Below are 22,221 nucleotides of genomic sequence, written 5' to 3'. Positions count from 1 at the left end.
CTCTGGTGCCCTTCTGTGTACATAGGTTCCTGCTGATGCAACTCTGCCATTCCAGCGTAAGTTGGGGCAAAACTCCAATAAAGACAGAAAACAAAAACTTAAAAATAAAAAATCACCCCCCCATACTCATATTCTGATATTTCAACTTGGAAAGACAATGGGAGGTATTTTTTCTAAATTCCCCCATAATTTGGCCAAACAATTATTTGCACTCATCAGCCAATTCCATTCATTTTTTTTTAATTTTTTTATTAAGTTTCCATTTACCAAATTAAACATATCAAACCAATTAATCCAAATTATAACAATACACATCATACAATCCAATTATTTCCCTATTGTAATTTTTTGTGGTGGGTACCCATGCTTCTTGATCGGCAGGAGTCCAATCCTCGAATATTTCTGCTGCTTTCATATTTACAATGATATTTTCAGTCCCTCTTCTCAGTCCTTGTTGTTACTCATTTTCCTTTTCATTCACCTCTGAGTTATCTCCGCAAGTGGGTTAAAAAAACAGTTATTTATATTTCTGTGCGGATTCTGTATTGCTCTCTCGTGAATCACTCTCATCCAATAGTCCAGGTGTTTCCACTTGAGCAGGCAATCACCATCTTGCCATTCAAATGAAATACAGCCTAAAAGCCCGCTCGTTAACTTTCCAGACCTGTTGCATCATAAATTAGTCTTTTCCAGGAGGGCTGCCCCTTCCAGTTCACAATCCCATCCAGATAACAAATCTTCGGCTCGCCCTCCCTAAGACCAAACTCCCTGCAACAGATGTCTGTCCTTCTGTATCAAATCTCAATTCTTGCTGCGTCACAAAGAGAGCCTTTGTTTTTCCAAGTCCTTCACGGAATAAAACCTTTAAATTCATATTATTTTTCCCTACGCAGCTCATTTTTAACCCCATTTGCCAATTAGTTATTGTGACGAATCTTCTGAGGGGGAGGGTTATTTGTTAATCACATGAAACAAGAAATAAAAAGTCATTTCCCCCCTTCTTTCCGTTCCGTTGCCTTCCACATACCAGCATGTCTGTAGTACTTTGATGTAATCTTCCATCTCAATCTTCTTCCTTTCAGTGGCCAAATTATTAGCAGCTAAAACCTCCTGCCTCTCTCAAAGCATGTGTGATAGCTTTCTCCATTTTTTCCCTTTTAAGTAACACAACTAGTTTCGCTCCTGGAAGCAACTTCAGAGGAGTGCCGAGACCCGCCGAGACCCCCAGTGCCTCGCACCCCCTCCTTCTTCCGAACTCGGGGGTGATTTATGGCAACCACGGGTGAAAACTGTGTCTTTCCATTCCCTGGAGAGACGAGGGAGACTGATTTACTCCCCATAATCAGCCTCAAATTACCTCATGCGGGCTGGATAGATGTTATTATCCGCCATCTTTCAAGGTGCCCCTAGCGGCCCCCAGCCAATTCCATTCAAATGCTGTGGCTATGGCAAAACTTCTCAACAAAGGAGGAGGAGGGAGAGAGAGAGAGAATTGGAATAAAGGGAGGCCACACAACTTTCCTCCTTGTAGAGAAGCAACTGTGACAAGCACTTCTGAACCAAGATAAAACACGTATTAATAACTTTATATTTTTATAAAATTATGTATATGCACCGCTATTTATAAAACATATCACAGCAGTTCACAAATGTACATAATACTATACAAAAAAACCATATAGAAAGTCAAGCTGAGAGATCAGCAAACTCTTGTGGAAATATGTATTCCTAATTGCCAGCCTCAGCCTGACAAAATAGAGAAGACTTCAGGAGGTGTTTAAAAGTTGAAACAGAAGGTTCCTGCTGAACTGGGCAGATAACACCAAAGGTTTGGTTTCCTGTTGTCAAGTAAGTCTTGCCAACTCAGGAAAAGAGCAACAATGCTCTTCCTACAGATGATCTTGGTGACTGAGCTGAGACACCAGGGTCCAGGTGGTCTCTGGACCTCAGCTGTACAGGGCTTTGTAAAGTAACACAAGGACCCTGAACCTGCCTCAGGGGTAGATGGGCAGCCAGTGAATAGCTTTAACAATGGTATTACAAGATGCCTCCATGAGCCAGATGCCTCCATCAGCAATGCAGCTGGCACAATCTGCACCAGCTGAAGTTTCCAACCCAGGCCAAAAGGGCAGCACCACATACAGCACATTGCAGTTTTCCAGCCTTGAGGTTACACACAAATGGTCATGCTTTCAGTTAGTTAGGAGCAAATGGAAGTATTCAACTAAATAATTGCATAAGTATAATGACTTCCACCTGGGCAATGAAACTTTCCTCTTAACCACCCCTGTGTGTGACCCGCACCATCCTCAAATCTGCTCCACAGGTTGGGGAAAACCCCTGAAAATATACATAAACCCCCAGAAAAAGCAAAACGGCTGGTAATGATGGGAGTTAGAGTCCAGCAACACCTGGAGGACCGCAGATCCCCTAACCATGACAAACAGGGGATGGGGGACGCCTTCTCCATATTCCAAACATTTCAAAGGTAGTCAGAAAAAGAATTGTTTGTTTACTATGCTGCTAAGGCTCCAGGAGTCAAGGTTTTAACCAGAACAATGAAAACCCTTGCTGAAAGTCTACATCATATTGTTACAATCCAATTCTTTTCACATATAAAGTCATGAGTTCCTAGATTTCACACATAACTTCCAGCTCATCTTCTGAGCATGGGTGTTAGGTGTGATAACTATGAGGTCTTGCATCACAAGCACATCACTGCATCTTAGCCAGAGGGTTTGAGGTACTACTGATGACACTACTTCCGTAGAAGAGCAATTACTAAAATCAAGCTTGGCTTCATCTAACCAAAGTCCATCCGGTACAGAGTTCTGTTTTCAGTAGAGGACAGCAAGGTGCAAATAAGCAGAACATGAAAGACACACACCCTTTCTTCTTGTATGCCCACCCTCCTCCTTCTCAGAGATACACAACATTTGGGACAGTTTAGTGTAGAGGAAAGCTGCGATAGAGGTGACATGGCATTAAAAAGGTAAAGGTAAAGGTACCCCGGCCATTAGGTCCAGTCATGACCGACTCTGGGGTTGCGGCGCTCATCTCACTTTACTGGCCAAGGGAGCCGGCGTACAGCTTCCAGGTCATGTGGCCAGCATGACTAAGCCACTTCTGGCGAACCAGAGCAGCGCACGGAAATGCCGTTTACCTTCCCTCCAGAGTGGTACCTATTTATCTACTTGTACTTTGTGCTTTCAAACTTTTAGGTTGGCAGGAGCAGGGACCGAGCAACAGGAGCTCACCCCGTTGTGGGGATTCGAACGACCGACCTTCTGATTGGCAAGCCCTAGGCTCTGTGGTTTAACCCACAGCGCCACCCGCGTTTATGTATTGGAGAAAGCCAATAGGGAAAATCGTTTTCTCCTTCTCTCGTAATTCTACTACTTATGGACATCTAATAAGGCTGAATATTGGAAGATTCAGGGTCAATACAAGCATTTCTTCAAACCACACATAGTTAAACTATGGAATTCATTCGCACAGAAGGCAGTGATGGCCACCAACTTGGGTGGCTTTAAGAGAGGATTGTCCAGTAGCCATGATGGTGTTGCTGTTCCTCCACAATTCAAGGCAGCAGTGCTTCTGAATATCACATTCTGGACACAACAGGAGGGGAGAGTCACTCAGGTGTTCAGATCCTGCTGGTGAGCTACCAATTGGGAGATTTGGTTGGTTATTGTGAGAACAGGAAGCTGGACTGGATGAGCCATTGCCCTGCTCCAGTAGCCTCTTCTGATGGGGAGAACCTGTGGACAGCTGTTGTTGGGCTTCAATTCCCCGCAGCTCCAGCCAGAAGGACTTCTCTTGTCCACTCCTTGCATTAATGTATTCATTCAAGTTGAGTGAAAATTTGGAAAAGGCTGGGGCCATGTGCGAAATGCAGGACTGATTCATATGCAATCTGAGCAAACTACTGTCAGGCTGCTGTCAGCAACTTTCATGGCCGGTTGCTGAGGAACGTACAAAGACAAGGAATGTTCTTATCATCTGCTTTTTATTCAGTATTACACACAGAGAGAGAGAGGATTTAGAACCCACCCTCTTGATTTTGTCCTGAGTGAATCTCCACCCTACCCCCATCTCCCCACTTCCTTGTTTATCATCTTTATCACTTCTTCTACTGGTGCTGATGAGTGCCCTCTGTCTTTGAGCTCTTTGCTCTCCTACTTTCAAGGCTTGCTGGGTTCTGGGAGAGCGGGGTCTGGAATGCTTTCAAGGCTTGCTGGGTTCTGGGAGAGCGGGGTCTGGAATGCTTTCTAAGGACACTGTGTCTGTTAGCTGTCACTCCCTGGTGCTTCATCTTCTTCTTCCTCTTCCTCCTCCTCTCTCATTATTCCCCAACTTTTCACCTCATCTGCCTATGAGCTGTGACCTCTCTCAAACCTCTGTTGTAATTCTGAACTATCTTTCTCTTCTCTGGAAGGGTCGGGCTGGGGAGGGGGTCTCCACCATTCCTCCTCTGCCCATTCCCTGACACCTATCATCTATCTTTGTGGGCCATGTGCAAGGGAATCACCAGCACAGCACTAAATTCAGTGCTGGACTTAGAATCTTTGATTTGCATAGGTCTGTTCTCTATATAACTTAGTTGGCTACAATCCTATATGTACTCATGTAACCAAAGCATTGGACATATAACCAATACAGCAAAGCCAACATTGACATGCTCTCCATCCTTACCCAGAGAGAAGCAATTAAAAATGCCAGGTAGAATTGTGAAGGCAGATAAAGAAACGAGTCTTTTGTTAATGGTTGGCTTTTTCTTGTATGATGCGGAACATGACACAGGTCCTCTAATGAGACAGTGAGAAAGACAAAATTCTGTTGCTGAAGCCCAAAGGAGCAGAGGGTATTATTATGATTGAATCCTGCTTCCACTTTTCCCATGGACATCTGGTTGACCACTGTGAGAACAGGATAGTGGGCTAGATGAGACGTTGAGTTGATCCAGTAGACTCTGTTTATGTTCTTATGGTATCATTTGGGGGGGGGGGGGATGGCTCACAACAGAGGAGGAAAAAATACCCTGACGTCTTTGAGATGTTGATCTCATCTTTCCTTTTTGACCTATCAGAATGGACACATCTAGCTAACCACAGCAAATAGATTAAAATGAATTTCTGAGTCTAAGCAATGAAGCTCAGGCGGAATAACAAACTACTGAGCAATCCTGCGCTGTTGAGTCATGGGGATGGATCCGATGAGAAGGTCCATTCCATTCTTGCCAGTGTTGCTATTCAAGAAACCACACTTCTGAAGTTACCTCCGCAGAGTGTGTGCGATGTGAGGATTATAGCGTGATAAATATCAAATACTACCTAATTACAGACCTTGGGGAAATGCTGTCATAGTGGAAGATGTGGATAAACTCAACGAATATGTGGTTGGTGGATGCAACACATAGACATGTGCTTTGAGTAGCAATGAAGCATGAGTTCATTCATTGGTGGTGCTTAATTTTCAAGGAGGCAGGGCTGTTGGAGCTCTACAAAAGGAACATCTGTCTCTGAGCTCTTCACTCGTTGACTTGAATCTCCATTGACCTGACAAGTTCTGACTGCTGTGCAAGGTAAGTTCAATTCAACTGCTGGGAAGCTGGATCATTTAGGTGGCATAAAATGTCTTCCAGAACCTCAGTCCTGAAATTTGTGTTATTGGATGGATCCACTAATAATACGTGAAGGATCAGATTCATCAGGCTGTCTGCTTTACTGCTTGATTTTTGATGTGCTCTTTGCCACATTTCCAGTGGCAACAATTTAAATATTCTGAAACTGTTCAGATAATTTCTGAATACTGACCTAATACTGGATAGGCAAAGGGATGCGGGTGGTGCTGTGGGTTAAACCACAGAGCCTAGGACTTGCCAATCAGAAGGTCGGTGGTTCGAATCCCTGTGACTGGGTAAGCTCCCGTTGCTCGGTCCCTGCTCCTGTCAACCTAGCAATTCAGAAGCACATCAAAGTGCAAGTAGATAAATAGGAACCGCTCCGGCGGGAAGGTAAACGGCGTTCCCATGTGCTGCTCTGGTTCGCCAGAAGTGGCTTAGTCATGCTGGCCACATGACCCGGAAGCTGTACGCTGGCTCCCTCGGCGAATAAAGCGAGATGAGCGCCGCAACCCCAGAGTCGGTCACGACTGGACCTAACGGTCAGGGGTCCCTTTACCTTTACTGGATAGGCAAACTCAAGGAAGTGTGAAATCCATGGGATCGTTCTGAGGGCTTTGTTCTGGATCTAGTCAGAGTTTGAGCTTAAACAAGCAGATTAAAGTTGATACTGGACTTGTCCAGATTGGGTCAAAGTATTCTGGATTGCTCCATATCCAATTGGGTCCACCGAGAGAAATCTAGAGCTGAAAAGGGGGGAGAGGAGAGAAGGATGGGCAACATGTAGAGAAAGACACAAGGGCCACCTCTGTGTCCCTCCTTTCTAGAGATGGTTTCTATAGATGACAGTTGACAAACAATCTTACATTTTATGAGAAAAGTTACTGAGCTCACATGCACTGCTTATTTATTTATTCATGTTGGTAAATAATGGGAAAGGGCATTGCATGCCTCTAGACATTAGATGGTTGGTGTGCAACATTATCTAAATGCATCTGAAAGCAAGTAGACATATCTGAAGGCTGATTAAATAATATGGAACAGACTGAAAGTGTTAGGTTGCCCAGGTTTCAGATTCAGAGGGTGGGGGGGGGGGGGGGAATCACATTCAAACTATGGATTTTGATTGTGTATTAAAATCTTAAGTGGTGAGATTTGAAGATACTGAATAAGAATGAATTATACATTACAATCTGACATTCATCTGAAGAATCTAAAATATAATATAGACATAAATAACGCTGAACAGAAAAGCACTTTAGGAAAATCATGACTTCCAAGATGCACATTGAACAATGCATATTGAACATACTGTGGTTTGATTACACCAAAGCCTTATTTGTTTATTTTAGCTTCATTACTTCAAAATGTCCTGTTGTGGAGGCCAGAGTTCCCGCTGTTCTAAGTGTGGCTGCTCCCCCTGCTGCTGCCAAAGCCGTCAAGTCTGTTCCAGATGTGGCTGCTCCCCCTGCTGCTGCCAAAGCCGTCAAGTCTGTTCCAGATGTGGCTGCTCTCCCTGCTGCTGCCACAGGCGTAGCTGCTGTTCCAGATGTGGCCGCTCTCCCTGCTGCTGCCAAAGCCGTCAAGTCTGTTCCAGATGTGGCTGTTCTCCCTGCTGCTGCCACAGGCGTAGCTGCTGTTCCAGATGTGGTTGCTCCCCCTGCTGCTGCCAAAGCCGTCAAGCCTGTTCCAGATGTGGATGCTCTCCCTGCTGCTGCCACAGGCGCAGCTGCTGTTCCAGATGTGGCTGCTCCCCATGTTGTTGCTCTAGCCGTGGCTATTGCAACCAGTCTCGCTATACTTGCCAGCAGTACAAGTTCTGAGCACTTTAGAAATTGTTAACTGGGCTCTGGATCTGAAGATTGATAGCAATCCTAATACCCAGAAGCGAATGCCAGCTTGCTGTTTGCCAGCTCAAAACCTGAGACATTGAGATCAATGTCAAAAAAATATATATTTAATACCTGCTTGTTGCCTTCCTGAGTTAACCTCATTGAGGGTGATGCTTCTAGTTTCATTCCTGCAATCTTCAGGAAACTGGACTTCTTCTCTTCAGTCTCAAAAATCCAGATGAAAGAGTCTTTTTTTCTTGAAATGGATGATGCTTTCATTTTCCCCATGGTGTCTGGGATATGAATGAATAAATCTGAATTCATGGCAATGCCTTGTTCTGTTGATCTGGTCTGTCTTCCTTGTAATCACAATCCATCCATTCATTCTCCACCACCACCATTTATTAAATTTGTATACTGCCCTTCATTCAAAGATCACAAGGTAGTTCACAACATAAAAACACAATCTGAAAACGCAAAATACACAATAAAACAAGGACAAAAGCAAAGCAAAGTGATAACCGACACACACACACACACACACACACACACACACACACATTTTAAAAGCCATAGATGGTTAATCAATCAAAGATCTGGTTAAAGAGATATTTATTCAGTTTCAGTGGTTCTCCTCTTTGTTGTCATCCGAGTCTCGCCAACTCACGAAATGACCAACAGTGCTCCTGCAGATTTTTTCAGTGACTGAGCCGAGATATAAGGGTTCAGGTGGTCCCTAAGGCAGCTCAGCTCTTCTTGTTGGCATTCATCTGTTTCGAAAACAATGGAGTGTGCCTCTTGGGCTGAAGTCAAACCATTATTTTAGCAACACATATGTGACCTCTCCAGGGTGCAAGCCTGGGCAGTTTGTATGGATATCCAGAGCTGCCCAGACAACAAACCTCCCTCATGTGGTCCAAAGCACATCCATATGTTTGGCATCAGCTTAGCTTCAGGAGTTCCCAGAAGGAGCTGTAGAGATTTCCATCCAACCTCTTATGGACTCTGGATTTGCGTAGGGTTTACTCTTTAGCCTTTTCTTCTGCAAAAGCAAAACAAAACGACTAGTAGTGATGGGAGTTAGAGTCCAGCGACATCTGGAGGACCACAGGTCCCCTACACATGACAAATGGGGGTGGGATTTATTGCCTGTTTCAAACATTTCAAAGCTAGTCAGGAAAAGAGTTGTTTGTTCACCAGGTTAAGGCTCAAGGAGTGAGGGTTTTAGCCAGAACAATGAAAAGGCTGGCTGAAAGGCCCCATCTTATTGCTACAATCCAATTCTTTTCACATATAAAGTCACGGGTTCCTAGATTTCACACATAACTTCCAAAGTCATGTTGCGTAAATAATATATTTATCCGCTGCAGTATCACTTGGAGTGCTTTTCTGGTCATCATATACCAGCTCACCTTCTGAGCATGGGTGTAAGATGTGATAAGCATGTGATATTGCATCACAAACACGTCATTGGATCTCAGGCAGAGTGTTTGAGGTAGTACTGATGACAGTAATTGCCTACATGAGCAATTACTGAAATTAGGCTTGGCTTCATGTAACCAAAGTCCATCCATATGTTTGGCATCAGCTTGGCTTCAGGACTTCCTCTACAGCTTCAGCTGTAGAGATTGCCATCCAGCCTCTTATGGACTCACTCTGGATTTGTGTAGGGTTTACCTTTTAGCCTTTTCTTCTGCAAAAGATATCCCAGAAAGCAGTAGAGGATCAGGATCAGAGTTTTCCTTCTCCTACATAAGCTACCTTCCCAGGTTGGTGAGATCCATCTGCCCCCACCTCTTTCTACAACACAGGCAGAAACCACCTTCTTGACCCTTGGACCCACTATTTGTCTCATCTGCTCAATCTGCTGGAGCCTGTCTTTACATGCAGGGGAAGCCCCTAACTCACTGAGGGTTTGAGACTCAATGGCTACCCTCAACTGGTTGAACCGGCCAGTAAAAGCCATGCCTGGGTTGTGGTTGCTGTTACATGCTAAGGAGTTTCTAGGAGCCACAGGTGAGAGCTAAGTACAGGGTGGGGACTAAAGTTATGCCCCCTTCCCTAACACTCCATACACCCCAGGTGTTCAGGACTTTGTATTTTAATGTGAGGACCTTGAACCTGGCTCACTGGTAGACGGGTAGCCAGTGAATATGCTTTAGCAATGGTATCACATGTTAGTCAGATGCCTCCATCAACCACATGCTCCCATCAGGCATCAGGCCAGCACATTGTGCACCAGTTCAAGCTTCCAAACCAGGCCAAAAGGGCTGCCCCACATAGAGCTCATTGCAGTAGTCCAGCTTTGAGGTTACAAACACATGGACTAAAGTGGCCAGGCTATAACTGCTTTAAGTTAGTTAGGAGCAAACACCAGCATTCAACTAAATAATTGCATATGTATAATTACTTCAATTTGGGCAATGAAACTTCTACCTTTCTACCCCTGTGTGTGACCTGCACCATCCTCAAATCTGCTCCACAGTTTGGGAAAAAACCCTGAAAATATACATAAACCCCCAGAAAAAGCAAAATGACTGCTAATGATGGGAGTTAGAGTCTAGCAACATCTGGAGGACCACAAGTCCCCTACACTTGACAAACAGGGGTGGCATTTATTGCATGTTTCAAACAGTTCAAAGGTAGTCAGAAAAAGAGTTGTTTTTTCACCAGGTTAAGGCTCAAGGAGCGAAGGTTTTAGCCAGAACAATGAAAACACTGGCTGAAAGGCCACAGCGTATTGCTACAATCCGAAATCATGCTGCATAAATACTATACAGTATTTATCTGCCACAATATCACTTGGAGTGTTTTTTCTGGTCATAGGTGTTAGATGTTGTAAGCATTAGATATTGCATCACAAGCACATCATCGGATCTCAGCCAGAGTGTTTGAGATAGTACTGATGATAGTATTTGCGTAGATGAGCAATTAATTAAATCAGGCTTGGCTTCATGTAATCAAGGTCCATCCAGTTTATAATATCATGCATTGCGCAAAGAAAGCCAATAAAGTTTTTCTACCTCTTTCATCATACTAGAACTCGTGGACATTCAGTAATGAATGTCGGATGACTTAGGAGAGATTCAAGCATTTCTTCCAACCACACATAGTTAAACTATGGAACTCGTTCCCACAGGATACAATCATGGCCACCAGCTTGGGTAACTTTAACAGAGGATTTGAAAGAAATGTGGAGGATAAGGCTACTGATGGCTTCTAGGCATGATAGCTATGCTGTGCTCCCACAGAAGGCAGCAGTGCTTCTAAGTGCCAGTTGCTGGAAATTACAGGAGGGGAGAGTCACTTGTGCTAAAATCCTGCTTGTGAGCTTCCTATTGGGGCATCTGGTTGGCCACTGTGAGAACAGGAGGCTGGACCAGATGGGTCATTGTTCTGATCCAACAGCCTCTTCTTATGTGGGGAACCTGTGGACAGATGTTGTTGGACTCCAATTTCCTGCAGCTCCAGCCAACATGACCAAGAAAGATGGGAGTTGGAGTCCAACAGCATTTGAGGATCACATCCCTGCTTATCAGCACAATCGGAGGTCAACACTTTACTGAAGACAGGGCTATTCTAATGTCTTTTGATAGTTTTTATTAAATTTTTTGCTTTACAATTTTTTTAAAAAAATAATTTTTATTGAATGATTTTATGTTACGAAAAACATTACAACCATACTAGCACTAAATATAATTGAGAAATAAAAATTACCTACATCAATATTTAGTTTGTTATTTGTTATTTACCGTCTTATTTCCTCCCAAACATTCCATACAAAAACACACATATGTACAGACACACACACACACAAAAATGATAATAATGAAAGTAAATATTTTCCCCTTTTATCTTACAAAATCTTTTCTTCAACTTTGACTTCCTGTCAAGTCCCTTTGCATATGTTTTATCTTACAATCGAATGTACACAAAACAATAAACCTTTCTATATAAATTTTCCAATATATTCTGAAAACATAATAAATCCTTAATTGTTGTCCACCTCCTTTTAGTTCCTTTATCATTCAAATGCTAGCACGGAGTCAAAGCTATCATTGTATTTTTTTACATATCTACTATAACCATCCCATTTTTCCACAAATTTTTGCTTTCAGTTCCTTCTGAGTTTGCTAGTCAATTGAGCCGTCTCCACCAAATCCTGTAATTTGATTTGCCTATCTGTTATTTTTGAAGCCTCGTGATCTTTCCATCCCTTGGCCACAAGTATTCGAGCTGCTGCGGTTGCATACAAGAATACCTCTCTTAGATTTTTTGGAATCTCTTTATCTAAAATACTTAATAGAAATGCCTCCGGTTTTTTAGTAAAAGTTATCCTCATCAACTTTTTTAATTCATCGTATATCCCCCCCCCCAAAATATATTAATCCTTTCACACGTCCACCACATGTGGATTGTGTCACCGTTATTTCCTCCACATCTCCAACAAGATTTGCCAAATTTTTATACATTCTTGATAATCTGTTTTACAATTTAAAGTACAGAGGTACCTCAGTTTACGAACTTGATTTGTTCTGGAAGTCCGTTCTTAAACCAAAGCCATTCTTAAACTGAGGCGCACTTTCCCTAATGAGGCCTCCCACCACCAGTGTCCTTCCACCATTCGGCTTCCATTCGTAGACCGAGGTAAAGTTTGCTAACCGGAACACTTCTTCTGGTTTTGCAGAGTTCATATACCGAATAGTTTGTAAACAGGGCTGTTCTTAAACCGAGGTACTACTGTACTCATTTTTACATCCTTAAGATACCAATGAATTCCCATCTTCTCTTTCCTTGGTTCTTTCTACATATCATAAACCCCTGCATATTTTGGCTCTTCTAATGTTCTTATACTGCCTTTGAACTTGGCAGTTCCATTTAGATCTCACTAATAGATATTGATAAAAGGGACGCAGGTGGCGCTGTGGGTTAAAGCCTCAGCGCCTAGGACTTGCCGATTGAAAGGTCGGCGGTTCGAATCCCTGCGGCGGGGTGCGCTCCCGCTGCTCGGTCCCAGAGCCTGCCAACCTAGCAGTTCGAAAGCACCTCCGGGTGCAAGTAGATAAATAGGGACCGCTTACCAGCGGGAAAGTAAACGGCGTTTCCGTGTGCGGCTCTGGCTCGCCAGAGCAGCGATGTCACGCTGGCCACGTGACCCGGAAGTGTCTCCGGACAGCGCTGGCCCCTGGCCTCTTGAGTGAGATGGGCGCACAACCCCAGAGTCTGTCAAGACTGGCCCGTACAGGCAGGGGTACCTTTACCTTTACCTTTAATAGATATTGATAGATGTTTGCACCTCCATTAATTTTCCTCCCCTTTTTTTTTCACCAGCTAGTTCAGTTGCCATTGCCACGTCACCTGGAAGGAGTTCTAATATGGATTCTGCTCTCCCTTGCATACTAATTGCTATTATTCTTTAAGATGACATTTCCCAATGGTCAGATCATGCACTCGTGTTGCAATATGTCCATCTCATCACGCCTACTACCAGCCTTCAGAAGGTGAGATGGCAGAAGATAGGTTGCTCAGATTCCACATGAATCACTGCTGCATTTCATACGTGGCCACAGCCTTTTCCAAGTGTTCATCTGATTTGAATGAATGCATATGTGCATGGAATGGACCAGGGGTCCCCAAACTGAAGGCCCGTGGGCTGGATAAGGTCCGAGGGACTACTTTATCTGGCCCGTGGCAACTCCCGCCACCCGCTGCCTCCACCTGCTCTTACCCGTGCTGCACTGCATGGCTGCCCACTTCTGGATCGGAGAAGCACTGGAAATAGCTTGTGCATATGCATAAGCATTATTTTCACATGCACAGATGTTATTTCCAGTGCACATCCAGGTCAGAGGAGGCCCATGCACATGCACACAAGCTATTTCTGGTGCTCCTCCAACCCTCTGGGAAAAAAAATAGATTGTAATTCCAAAAAAGGGACACACACTTCAGGGTTTGACGTGGTTGTAATTCAAAACAGTTGCAAACCAAGTTACCACTGTAGTCCACAGGTTTTGTGAACTAATTCAGTGAACTCAACTACGTTGTTTATTCCAAGCACTGCGTCATCCGCAAGAGACTTCAGTTGATGGGACCCATTGAGCAACTCACCTGATGTTATACTGCATCATTCTTACATACTTCTCTAAGTGCGTTCCACTTCGATGTCAAAATCATCAGTGTATTAAACTGGGATAGCATTAATCACCCACATTTTTAATTAATGAGAGATATTTAATGAGATATATTGATCAAGCCAAGTATCTTAAACTGGAAGGTGGCAAACCAGAGAGGATATGAGCCTTTCATCAAGAATTAGTGGCTTTTTGGAGCTACTTCACTTCCTCTAGGAAGTGTTTGCTGTGCCATATAAAAGGTCCCTGATCCACAGGCTCTTCACTCATTCATTAGAACTTCTTGAGCACTTCCAAATTTGGCCAAGGTAAGCTGATTTTGCTGATCTCTTTTGATGCAGGGAAAATATATGTTTGATGGAATTTGGTCGTCCCTTCATTCCTTCATACATTCCTTCATTGTCAGTTCTTTTTGCAAATTCTTAAATTCATGTGTCTTCTCTGGGAAAGCAAGTGATTTTTCAGTGTTCATTATTTGTTGTCGAGAGGGAGGCTGTCCCTCAGCTCTGTCTCGGTTCCATTTTGTCCCATACCAGGGCCAAAAATAATCTTGTTGAAAGAATAGGACAGGTATGGGAAACCTGTGTCCCTCCATGTACTATTAGACTCCCACCATCCCTGAGAGCCAGCAAGTTTCCCATCCCTGGAATATAGGGGCTGTAGCCAATGCTTTTGCTACTCAGAGTAGACTCAGCCACAGTTACAGACATGCCTAACTTGGGTCCATTTGTTTCAGTGGACTGAGTTGGGTGTAACCCTGGGATTTTATTTTTATTACATTCATATCTCACCTTTCATCCAAGTAGCCCAAGTTGGCATCCATGGTTTTCCCTCTCCCCATTTTATCCACACTGAGACAATGTCTAGACTAGCTTCATGACTGAGTGGTGACAAGAATACTAGTCTCCTAGGTCTTAGTCTAACACTCTACCCACTCTACCCCACAGGCTCTTGGAATTATTATTATTATAATTGATTGATTGATTGATTGATTGATTGATTGATTGATTATACCCTGCCCATCTGGCTGGGTTTCCCCAGCCACTCTGGGCGGCTTCCAACAAAATATTAAAATACAGTGGTCTGTTAAACATTAAAAGCTTCCCTAAACAGGGATGCCTTCAGATATCTTCTAAAAGTCTTGTAGTTGTTCTTCTCTTTGACATCTGGTGGGAGGATGTTCCACAGGGTAGGTGCCACTACCGAGAAGGCCCTCTGCCTGGTTCCCTGTAACCTGGAAGACGAAAGGGTAGCTGCTTGGAAACAGGAACAAACTTTTCTTATCTCTTGGGACAAATTATGTAGGCAGGAATTAAAGATTTATCTGTGGTTGTTTGAGCTTTGAGATGGAGACAAAGGCAACATGCCAAGACATAGAACTAATGGTCAGGGGAAGTGAATGAGTCACTTGGGGATTTAACGGAGAGTAATAGCATCCTGAAGGGACACGGGTGGCGCTGTGGTCTAAACCACAGAGCCTAGGGCTTGCTGATCAGAAGGTTGGCGGTTCGAATCCCCGCGATGGGGTGAGCTCCTGTTGTTCGGTCCCTCTCCTGTCAACCTAGCAGTTTGAAAGCCCGTCAATGTGCAAGTAGATAAACAGGTACCGCTCCAGCTTCTGGTTTGCCAGAAGCGGCTTAGTCATGCTGGCCACATGACCTGGAAGCTGTACGCCGGCTCCCTCGGCCAATAAAGCAAGATGAGCGCCGCAACCCCAGAGTCAGTCACGACTGGACCTAATGGTCAGGGGTCTCTTTACCTTTACCTAATAGCACCCTGCTTGGCCTAATTCAACTCTCTGTAACTCTCCTTCCCAATCTTTCTTTCCAGGTTTACCCTTCTCCTCTCTAAAGATGAGCTGTTGTCGCTGCTGCAGAGGTCGTGGTTGCTGCTGTTGCCGGAGGCCCAGTCCAAGACTGGTCTATTATGTCAGCAGACCCAACCAATGCTGTTGGGTCACCCGGTATTCCTATTCTTCCTGCTGCGCTCCTAGGGCTCAGATCCCCATCCAGCAGTGTTGCCCCCCAGTGAAGAAATGCTAAAGGAACTCCATCAGCAGTCCTGTATGTCTTAGTCTCAGCAGCTGACAGGAGAAGGGCATAATTTGCAGTCCCAGTTTGACTACTTTCTGGCTTATCTGCTGTACCACATTAGATGCCTGAAGCCTTTTTCCCGCCTCCACACTCTAATTGCATTATGTTCTTCCCTTCTCGTGTTATATAATTGCAGGTCATTGTTTTTCTTGGTGTCGTTGTTAGCCTGGCTTACAGTTCTTTAGTGATTCCTTTCTTTGCATGTATTCTACACTTAAAGGCTGAAACTGTCATTCCACAAGAAACTGTAGTTCTTTTGCAAGAGGGCCCTAGCTTTCTTCACCAGAGAAACCTCGGCAACCTCAACAAACTCCACTTCCCAACATTATCCATAGAACCTCATAGTAAAAAACCAGCAGAGGTTCGTAGCATAGCCAAAATGGCACCATACAGTTCGTGTTGGACTACAACACCCATCATCCTTTAACCATGCTGGATGGGACTAATGACAGCAACAACTTCTGGTGTGCACCAAATCCAGCCACATCTGATTGGCATTATGCTGGCTACAGACATACTCAGTGTTTCAATCTCCTAACGCAGCAACAATAAAACTTCTGAAATTATGTATGTTCCATTTGTCTTCTGTTTTATTTCCCCTGAATCTCTTGTTTCCATCGCAGTTCCTAGATGCTACAATGCACATAGTCTCTTGGGCTTGGCCACAGGCCTTCTGGAAGTTTCCTTTGGCTTTGTCAGGACTGTCCCTGCCATTAGGCAGTGAGGAAGCTGCCTCAGACAACAGAGGGTGAAGGTGTGTGAGGTGGGCAGACATCCCACCTGACATTTGTCAGCTTCTGCAGGTAGAATTGGGTGGATGGGTGGCTACTTCTCTTATCTTATGGAATTCCATCTCCAAGTGCACATTGTTATACTCTAGAGCAGGGGTCCCCAAACTAAGGCCCGTGGGCCGGAGAAAGCCTGAGGGACTCGTTTATCTGGCCTGCGACGACCCCCACTGCCCACTGCCACCACCCGCTCTTACCGGCGCTGCACTGCTGCCCACTTCTGGGTTGGAGGAGCACCAGAAATAGCTTGTGTGCATGCACATGTGTTATTTGCGCATGCACGGCCGTTCTTTGCACATATGCAGGCATTATTTCCAGTGCACAGCCAGGTCAGAGGAGGCTTGTGCGCATGCGCACTAGCTATTTCCGGTGCTCCTCCAACCCGGAAGTGCACTGGAAATAGCATGTGTGCATGCGTATGGGCACGCGCTCCCCCATCCTCCGGTCTGCCATGCAATTGGCACTGAAGACACCGGCTGAGGTGTGGTAAGTTTGCTGACCCCTGCTTTAGAGAAGTTGTTAAAAAACAACTTGCCAGCCTCCAGATCCATTGTACTTCTAGCCGGGAGGGATGACAGTGTCCTACTTTGCAGTGAGGCAAACAAGTTGTAAAACAAGGTGGCACTCAGGCTGGACACAAGGCAAGGCAGGATATAGGTCAACCTGGATGCAGGCTTGTGCAAAGGGAAACACAGAGCTCTGAAGTTGTTCCACTGAAGAATAAGCTGAAACTGAGCCCTTGCTCATTAGGTACAGATGAATTGTGAGCACCACCCCACATGGTGCGACATTCTGCTCTACTTAAAGGGGCAGAGCCTCCTACGGCGACAGATTGAGGGTGGTCCAGGTCTTCCAGGGTCTTCTGAAATGGAGTCCTCAGAATCACCATGGCAGTGCCACATTCTTGAGTTGGGCTTGCAGGGAACACTGGCTTGTGTGTCAAGACCCCGCAGCCACGCCCTCGTTGGAAATAACTCACACAAGGACACAGATATTAGGTTTATGTTATTGGGCAAATTTTGGCCACAACTTTATTTCATTACAGAATGTGAGCGGTATTGGCTTAGCCATTGGTTGGGCCCAACTATATCTGACTCCTGCCCCTGTGCAGGAAGTCCGGTAAGGGTAAACCACCGTTTGGGGGAGCCCTGTCGATGCAAACCAACTTAAGCTTCCCTTAGTGATCCCATTGGGTCGTGTCAAGGCCCTAGCCCCCAACCGGGCTTCGGACAAGATCAACACCCCTGGATACTTTTGGCGGAATACCCTTAAGCATGGAGGTGATGGCCACACCTCACCTCCCCCACATAAGGTCAAACAATGTCTAACCGCAACCCTAACGAAGTTGTGACAATTGCTACAACCTAGGTGAAAACCAAGTGGCCAATGCCAATATGCCAAGTGGAAAAATTCCTACCAGGCCCCTTGGACAACCAAGGTGACCAACCGAAGTCCATAGCAAGGCCATTGCCTAACCTGCAAAATAGGGAGGGAGGGCGGGTGATTGAGGAAGCAAGCCAAAGAGGAAGTCCTCTGGCTCGCTCCTCAGTTTAAATGGCCCCGGCCACACACCCCCGGCCAGCAGATTGGCTGGCCGGATTCTGACATGGCTGGGATCCCCCAGGCAATGGGGGACAAAGTCCCCTGCCCTCGGTATGGAGTGGGAGGCCACACGGTCCACCGCAATCCCTCCCCACTGGGAAGTGGAGCGGATTTCACAACCACCTGGTCAAGAGGAACCCGACTCCTGGTCCCAGACAGAGTCATAGCAGTGGCACAGCTCAGGCATTCTCTTCTGATGGGAGGCATAGCAGAAAGCCAGTGGCACCTGGTGCTGCCCATTGGGACTGGTAGGACAGAGAGGCCACCAGGAGTAGGAGGAGCCAGAAGGGATGACAGGCAGCATCACGCTCTGTGTGATGGTAAGGCAGCAAATATTTTCAGAGTTGCTGAGGGCTGAGAAAGGTTGGTGAGGCAGTGCCCCATTTGCCCTGATGGATTCAATACCACATATCAGTGTCTAGACTGTACACAGGGCTGACACCAGGTGGTGGGTGGTGGGGAGTGGCAAGTCAAGGTGAGGCTTTGGAGGCAAGGTGAGAATGAAGTAGCCACCACAGGCATCAGACTTAGGTTATCACAGAAGGACAGGAGGGGGAAACCCTTTCGGTTATTTAATTACGAATGGGGGATGAATTTAATCTTTCTGCAGAAATGTTCAATACTACTTCTTCCCCTTTAATACTTTTTTGGAGCTGGGAGGAGAAAAAGGCTTCTTTAATGTTTAGATTTAAACAAGACTAGAGATATACAATTGAGAAGATAAGCATCAGGGTTTGGTGTTCCAGGAAATTTGAGCAATGTCAACAACCTCATTATCAACCTAACAAGGAGGAACACCACAGCATCGCAAAACATTCAATGTGCTTGCTCGGACTGTGCAACTGTTTGAAAGGGAAGGTTCAGGTTCGACAGCCAATCCTTTGTTGCTTAGTCCAAGAGTGGGGAACTTCAGGCTTGGAGGCCAGATGCAACCCCCAGGCCTCTCCATATTTAGTTTTAAGATATATTTATATACCGCTATGTCATAAAAAATATATCAAAGCTTTCTATAGCAATGAAACATAAAACACTGCCATAAAAACCACATAAAGATTAAAAACGGACACCCATGAACCATTGTGGAAGGATGTTTCCTAAATTGCCTGGTGTAATGACTGCTCCCCACATCAAATGGGGGGTGCCTTTTGTGTGGTTGTGCGTGTGCACACACACACACGGATCCCAGTGCAGCTCCTGGTAGTTTGGGCTGGCTTCATCCTCCCTGGGCTGAATACCTGGCGGTCTCTGCCTACCTCAGCCAATCGCCCAATCCCGCCTGGGGAGGCGTTGCCAGGGGATCGGCCAGGTAAGGGGAGGGACCACCCTGCCCACACAGCAGAAGGTGAATCTTACCTGCGAAGCGTCAGTTGGCTCCAGAGCTTCTCCCACCCAGCCTCCCTCAGTTAAGCCTTCTTTTGCAGGTTAACCTCTTCTCCACAGGTACACAGGTGCTGCTACGTCAGGGTCACTGTTGAAGGGCCGGAAAGGAATTTTCCTGCATTGGCAGGTTTTGCCTTTACTGTAGCAAAACATCACAACTTGGGCGGTTTCAGGTCTTGGGCGGAATCCTTTAGTCTATCTTCCTAAAGGGGGGGGGCATGAAGTAGTGACCCACACCCCCTTGCAGCAGTGATCCCAGGGTTCCCCGTTAAAGGGGTCTTGAGGGGAGGCATTGGCCATAAGCCGAGAGGTTGTCATTGCTCTCCCCTCCAGTGGCGGTGAAACAGGGGGTGGACTCTCTGCTTGAACATATGTTCTCCAGAGCCAGCCCAATCCCTACACATTCTGGATAACACTGATGTCCCCCAGATCCCCAGCTGGGAATTGGGAAGGATAAACGCCCAAGGCCTGAGCCAAGGTCTCCCTACATCTGAAATTTAAGAAAGTTGTGCCCAATTTTAATCCCATAGCACGTTGTCAGGGGTTGCCTGGGGGTTGGGTGGACTCCGCCTGTCCATGTAATAGTAAAGTTTTCAGCTTGTATTTAAAGTTGGCACAGAAGGCACCTGCTGAATATCTATGGCAGAGCATTACACAGGAACGGGTGAGTAAAACTAAAGGCTTGGGTTTCTTGTTGTTGTCAAATGAGAGCCACCAGCTTGGTGAATGGCAATCTCAATGATTGAGCTGGAATATAAGGGTTTAGGTCAGGGGTCAGCAAACTTTTTCAGCAGGGGGCCAGTCCACTGTCCCTCAGACCTTGTGGGGGGCCAGACTATACAGTGGTACCTCGGGTTAAGTACTTAAATCATTCTAGAGGTCGGTTCTTAACCTGAAACTGTTCTTAACCTGAAGCACCACTTTAGCTAATGGGGCATCCAGCTGCCGCCGCACCGCCGAAGCACGATTTATCTTCTCATCCTGAAGCAAAGTTCTTAACCCGAGGTACTATTTCTGGGTTAGCGGAGTCTGTAACCTGAAGCGTATGAAACCTGAAGTGTATGTAACCCAAGGTACCACTGTATTTTTTTTTGGGGGGGGATGAATGAATTCCTTTGCCCCACAAATAACCCAGAGATGCATTTTAAATAAAAGAACACATTCTACTCACGCAAAAATATGCTGATTCCCAGACCATCTGCGGGCCGGATTTAGAAGGCGATTGGGCCGGATCCAGCCCCCGGGCCTTAGTTTGCCTACCCATGGCTTAGGTGATCTTCTCCACACCCCTGGTTGCAACTACCTCCACTGTCAGAAGCAACATGGTTCTGAAAACCAGTAGCTGGAAGTTGCAGGAGGGAAGAGTGCCCCTGAACATAATTCCTGCTTGCATATTTCCCTTAGTTGGTCACTGTGAGAACAGGATGCTGGACAGGGTAGACTATTGACCTAATCCATCTAAGTATTTCTTATGTTCCTATACAGCTCAAGACCAGGTAACTTGAGGGACAGCCTTTCCCATTATACACCCAGTAGATCGCTGTGATATGTGGGAGAGTCTTTCCTGCAAATTGCAAACACCTCAAATGCCCTCTCAGCAGTAACCTGGAGCAGGGCTTTGAGAGTGGCTGCTGTAGAACAGCATTCCTGGCAAGACACAACAGGCACCCCTTTCCTGTACTTCCTGGAAACGGTTAAAGATGCTTTTGTTCCAACTGGTTTTCCCAGCTGGATAAATGGGTCTCCACCATGACTTTGTATGGTCTTCTTTTTAAATACGCTTGTTGTTTTGCATTTCTAATCACCTTACGTGTAAATCGCCTTGAGTCAGTGGTTCAGTAGTTGATTAATAAATTAATTGCAAGAATAATAGGAATGAGAATATTCTTAGGGAACCATTGGGGCGGGAGAAAGGAGAGAGACTCACAAATGATAGGCTACAAGAATATCAAGTCATCATATAAGTTTATTGAACTATGATTGAAAGGACCCCAGGCACCAAGAAGAAAATGGGAACACCGCGTCTGACCTTAAAAAGGCTCCCCCTTTCATTGCCAAGAAGACATCAGAAAAGATTAAAGGGAGGGGAAGAAGGAGAGAGAGAGAGAGAGAGAGAGAGAGAGAGAGAGAGAGAGAGAGAGAAGGGGGAGAGGTTCAAAGCTTTAGGTGCTTAATTCAGCAGGGCGACTCTGTCAAAGATGTAAATTCCACCTGGCAGCTTCTGTCAAGACTGCATTCCTTATTCCTTAGCATTTCTTGGAGCAACATCCTTTGGTACTGCAGCATGGAGGACAGCAGGGGGTGCAGCAGGTTTGGCAGCAAGGGATGCTACAACAGGACTGGCCGCAGCCCTTGGAACTGCCACAGGAGGACTGACAGCAGCCCTTGGAACTGCCACAGCAGGACTGACCACAGCCCTTGGAACTGCCACAGCAGGACTGGCTGCAGCCCTTGGAACTGCCACAGCAGGACTGGCTGCAGCCCTTGGAACTGCCACAGCAAGACTGACCGCAGCCCTTGGAACTGCCACAGCAGGACTGGCAGCAGCCCTTGGAACTGCCACAGCAGGACTGGCCACAGCAGGACTGACTGCAGCAAGGGGTGCAGCAGGATTGAGAGCAGCAAGGGGTGCAACAGCAGGGGGAGCAACAGGTCTGGCAACAGCAGGGCACAGCACAGCAATCGTTACAGCCCATGTTTTACGGAGTGGAGGTGAAGCTGAAATGGAAAAAGGCATTGCATATATTAGGGGCAAGCTCCCTGGTTTTTTTG

The 22,221-nt window shown here is 45.7% G+C and overlaps 3 long non-coding RNA genes across 3 annotated transcripts; 2 read left to right on the top strand and 1 right to left on the bottom strand.

Moving 5' to 3' along the window:
- The first annotated feature begins 5,205 nt into the window (after positions 1-5,205).
- LOC310834405 lies at positions 5,206-7,784 on the top strand. Its single transcript, XR_014559243.1, has 2 exons — positions 5,206-5,584; positions 6,976-7,784. It is a non-coding gene; the product is annotated as an uncharacterized lncRNA (long non-coding RNA).
- A 5,833-nt stretch (positions 7,785-13,617) lies between these two features.
- LOC310833050 lies at positions 13,618-16,245 on the top strand. The gene is made up of 2 exons (XR_014558535.1): positions 13,618-13,894; positions 15,417-16,245. It is a non-coding gene; the product is annotated as an uncharacterized lncRNA (long non-coding RNA).
- A 5,152-nt stretch (positions 16,246-21,397) lies between these two features.
- LOC310834463 lies at positions 21,398-22,089 on the bottom strand. Its single transcript, XR_014559249.1, has 2 exons — positions 22,021-22,089; positions 21,398-21,906 (listed from the first exon to the last, which is right to left on the bottom strand). It is a non-coding gene; the product is annotated as an uncharacterized lncRNA (long non-coding RNA).
- Between the last annotated feature and the right edge of the window lie 132 nt (positions 22,090-22,221).

The sequence above is a fragment of the Podarcis gaigeae genome (genome assembly GCF_964106915.1).
Source record: "Podarcis gaigeae genome assembly, chromosome: 16".
Lineage (NCBI taxonomy): Eukaryota > Metazoa > Chordata > Lepidosauria > Squamata > Lacertidae > Podarcis > Podarcis gaigeae.
The sequence above is the reverse complement of the archived record's forward strand: the minus strand, read 5'-3'. Positions and strand labels throughout refer to the sequence as shown.